Genomic DNA, 4,891 nt, shown 5'->3' with positions numbered 1-4,891 from the left:
ATCTCCGGCGGGACGCCGGTGAGTATAATGCTCAGCGCGCGCCGGTCGTCGTTGTCGTCGGCGTCGTCATCGGTCACCGCGGACCAGACGCGGGCGACCTGCAGCTTGACCTGCATCACCAACGCCCACTCCTGATAGTTCGTGCGCGTGAGCATCATGGAAGCCCCTGACTCCTCTCGAACGACGCGCTCCACCACCCGATACTCGCCGCTGCCGTCGTCGGTGAGGCGAGCGAGCGGCGCCTTGGATGAAGGCGTCCTTGGCGACGCCTTGCCGCCGCCCTTGTTCTTCCCGTCCGACTCGTCACCGGACATCACCACGACGGATCAAAAACCGCCGCCGCGCCCAGGATCACACACCCGTGGCTCTGATGCCAATTGTCGTTGCCGATCTGACGAGGAGGAAGAGAGGAACTGGTCTCGAGAGAGAGAGAGGTTTTTCTGCCGCTCAAACTTCGCAGCTTTTCTGTTATTCCGTTTTCTCTCTTATATGCGGTTTACAACAAGAAGCAGTCTATCTCCCGGTGGACTCGCTATGATCCGAGATGGCCGCGCCATCCCACGACCCCGAGCCAGAGCGTGATCATCCACCAGGAGAGACAAACCAGGAAGAGAGAGGGAAGTGGGCGAGCTAGACTCGCTCCACGATCTACCTGCATGCACGGGACTAATCACCCATTCACACGCATTATTACAATAACAGATTAAAGCAAAGACTAGCCTACACAGCCGTGACGAGTGAGCTTATGCCAACAGCCTCTAGCGCGCCGCCAACCACTGCAGCGATCCGCCCGCGCCAGATCCAGCGAGCCATGGGAGAAGAGATCCTGACGCCGCCGACGCCGACCGGGCTTTGCCCGGCGGCGGCGAGGAGGAGACGTCAGGGGAGGGATGAGGACGCGGCGGCGCTAGGGTTCCCCCCGGTCGCCGCGTAGGTGCGACACGGGAGGAGTCGGGAGGAGTCCGCTCCGCTTCGGGCCAGAGTCTAGCTAAAGGAATTAGACGACAGCTCGCAAATATGTTAGTGCATAAATGTTTTTTCAGACAACTGCTAATGAATAGAAACAGAGGCGTTCTGACAGACATTTGATGTGTTCAACAAACAAAAACAGGAAGAGGTGAGTGGAAGGTACCAGCATGGTGGTAGAAGCAGGCACGAGCAAGAGGCGAGCAGTATCAGCATGAATTGTAAGTGTAGAGCAGATCGTCATGGCTGTTGGAGACAAAAGAAAGAGGTGAATACTGTAGTAGCAGGAGCAATTGTAACATCCATCAGCCAAGAGGAGAAGTTAGTTAGCTGACCTGACGACGTTGGTTGTCGGCATGACGACCATTTCTGATTGTGAGCTCTCCCCCATCGTACAATTCTCAAGGAGCGAGGATGGTTCGTCTTCATCCTCTGTTTCCGCAACATCGGGTCCTTGGACGACATCCCCCAAGTCATGCTCGCTGCGATCTCCGTACAGTTGCAGCACGGGATGGTTGGGGTGTGCGTCCACTTCAGCTTGTAGCATACCAAGGTTCGCCACTTTGCCCACGTAACCAAGTGAAATCTGCTTGAGCACTGGAAGGTGATTGATACCAATAATCCCTGATTCCAAATCGCAAACACTGAATTCTATCATTTCCATCTTGGGTGGGGCGCCCTTCTCGAATCTCACCTCCGTCAGGGCAGGCAGATTAGTAATGCAAAGTTTTCTCAGATTCACAAATGCTTCTTCTCTCAACACTAGCTTCTTCCCAACATAAGCATAACTATCTAGACTGAGGATCTTCCTTTAGTCTGCTACACTTCAAGTGAATCTTCACCAAATTCTTCAGACTTCCAACCCACTCGGGCATCTTCCCTCCAAGATCTCCGATCAATTTCAACTTATTTAGCAGGGGAGGAGGGGAGGAAACATTATGCAACCACTCGAGTGATCCATCATCAGTAACCAGACTAAGAGAGCGCAGGGAAGAGAGCTTCTCTATGGCGGCACAGAGATACATTATCTTGCGTTTTTGCTCGGCAAACCTTCCTTTACCTACAATGCTCAGTTTTCTTAGCTGAATAAGCTCCCCCAACTCTTTCCTTCTTGCTAGTTTGCTTCATATCCACCACCTCTAGTATATATAGCTCCTTTAAGTTACCGATCCCTCTTGGTACCCTCGCACCTTCTGTCTCAGACCACCGACTAAGAGAGCTCAGCAACTAGGTGACCATGCTCTTCGACACCAACTAAAGGTGTGCATAGCATAGGCAGGTGTAACGTGTCCATCAAACAGTCCAAGGGGTCATCTATATCAAAACGTATGTACAAGGACTCTCTGCTATAACGAAGGCTCCGGAGATTATGGAGTTCATAGAGCCCAGTTGGTAGTGCTGTAATATAACTATTTCTAATATCCATGTTTTGCAAACCTCGTAATCTCCGCATAGACTTTGGAAGTGCGTATATATATATATATGAATCTCTTGGAAAGCTCACATATTTCAAATGGTACAACAACCCAATGTTGTTAATATCTTTTTGCATGATTCTAAACATTGTATTCTCTAGATCCAAGGCTCTAAGCATCCTCATGTCGGATGAACAAACTGAAGGTGAGAGATGCATGGGTCTCTCACCAAACATTGTTAATGACCGAACATGGCTCCAATCCATGCCAATATTTTTGGCACGTGCTACCATGGTATGCTACATGTCGGTAATTCGCCTCTATTGTACCGGCTTCATTATCTCGTACTAGGTGCACAAAGTTTTCATCTCCAGAAATCGAGACCATTACATCACGCATGATATCATGGACCCGGCAGCTCTTAACAATTCCTTCTATGTTCACTTTTGATGGTTGAATCATATTTCGATTCATTAGCTCAGTGAAATAACGTATTCCAACATCCACAACATTCACTCCACGACCAGCTGTAACAAACCCCTCTGCTATCCATCTGTCGACCAAACGACTTCTCTTGATTTCAAAATCCTCCGGGAAGATGCTTAAGTACAAAAAGCATGATTTAAGATGAGATGACAAGTGGCTGTAACTTAGAGTAACTATCCTCCTCATTGCTTCAAGGCTTGGGTTACTCTCAAGCTCCAATGGGATTTCCTTATATATGCTTCCCCACATTTCGACTGCTTTGGTAGCAAGCATGCCTCCTATGGCAAGTATAGCCAGCGGTAAACAACGACACTTTTTAACTATTTTAGAAACCAAGGTCCTCATGTCCTCATCATTTTCTATGTCTTTGCGTGTCTTCCCAGTCTTTCTGAGTAGCAGATTCGTGGCTTCTTCTATTTGTAGGGGCTTAATGTGGTAAATAAGCGACTCAGAAGTACACTGGTGAGCTAGGCCAATGTCGCGTGTTGTTACTATTATCCGACTACCTTTGATGTTACTACTGTGAATCGCAATATCTTTTATTAACCTCCACGCATCTATGGACCACAAGTCATTAAGAACAATAAAGTATATCTTATCCTGTAGGTTTACCTTGAGGTAGCTGGCCAGATCATCTACTTGCACTATCTTCCCCTTAAGTTCCTTCAAACGTCGCTTCAATTCTTCATCTCCGAAAAGTTGCATGATCATATCCTTGAGCATCTCTATCTTGGAAAATGTTTGTGACACTGTGATCCAAGCACGATAAGAAAAATTATTTAAAATAGCTTCCTTGCTTTCATATGTCTTTCTTGCAAGAGTAGTCTTTCCTAAACCACCCATGCCAACAACAAATACCACCTTGGCAACACCATCTTTAATGTTGACATCCATCAACTTAATCATCTCCCCCTTAGGCTTGGAAAAGCCAACAAGCTCTGCTTCATTCATGTTGCTAGCCGAGTGATTGCGAAGATCTTCCATGTGGGAATTTACTTCATCAATGTCGCCGGACACATCCGTTCTTATCAAGTTGTAGCATGTGTTCCTGATGCTTACTTCTTCAACTCTTATTTTGAGATTGCGAATCTGTATGGCTATCCGATGGCGATCTTTGAGCTTCATGAGCCGACGTAAGAAGCTTTGGCTTCCCACATGCACCATGAACTCACTGAGGCAATCTTCAATATTGTATGACAGATCCCTTACTTGTTTTGCCCACACCTTTAGTAACACGTCTTCTTTCTTTATTGTTTCAGCTACCTCGAGGAATGCCTGCATCGTCTCGAGCTCGTCTTTTACGAACCTATGAAAGAAGTGTTTAAAGGAAAATGAGAGCTAGCATGACTCATGTCATTCGACAACTAATAGAGAGTGCAGCAACACATCTCTGAGTTAATAGGTATCTTTTTTTGTGTGAATTGAGTTAATAGACATCAAGGTAGCTAATGCGGCTGTCTGGTCATGAATTTCGACCAAAGAGACTAGCTAGCTAGGAATGTTTTTGAGAGCGAGACATCACAATAGTCTATAGGTAAACAAAAATTTAGAAGATATGTTGATTGACGTGAACAAAGTAAGAAGCAGCTAGAGCGGATGCAAATTAACACATACTACATAGTACATACCAGATATCCTTTCTGACGCCAAGGAGGAGGCCCACCTCGGTGGCGGCGGCAGAGGTGGCCACGGTGATGGCGCCTCTCAGCATCAACCTAGCCATGCTAACCACCGTCTCCCCCATCTCCAACCGCCTGCGACCCTCTAACAACAGAGTTGAAATTTCACGATCGCTGGATGTGCTGAAGACTTCCACTTAACTACGTAGGTTGCAGCCCGGCGGTACTCATTCTGTTTGTTTTATAGAGCGTACAACCTGCCCTTCAGTAGCTACAAGCATATACTACTCCCTCCGTCCGGAAATACTTGTCATCAAAATGAATAAAAGGGGATGTATCTAGATGTATTTTAGTTCTAGATACATCCCTCTTTGTCATTTTGATGACAAGTATTTTCGGACGGAG

The 4,891-nt window shown here is 47.1% G+C and overlaps 1 pseudogene; it reads right to left on the bottom strand.

The window, feature by feature from the left end:
- Positions 1 to 1,050: 1,050 nt before the first annotated feature.
- On the bottom strand, positions 1,051 to 4,675 carry LOC123152806 (disease resistance protein RPM1-like; annotated as a pseudogene).
- Positions 4,676 to 4,891: the final 216 nt, after the last annotated feature.

Source organism: Triticum aestivum, chromosome 7A (genome assembly GCF_018294505.1).
Source record: "Triticum aestivum cultivar Chinese Spring chromosome 7A, IWGSC CS RefSeq v2.1, whole genome shotgun sequence".
Classification (NCBI taxonomy): domain Eukaryota; kingdom Viridiplantae; phylum Streptophyta; class Magnoliopsida; order Poales; family Poaceae; genus Triticum; species Triticum aestivum.
The sequence above is the reverse complement of the archived record's forward strand: the minus strand, read 5'-3'. Positions and strand labels throughout refer to the sequence as shown.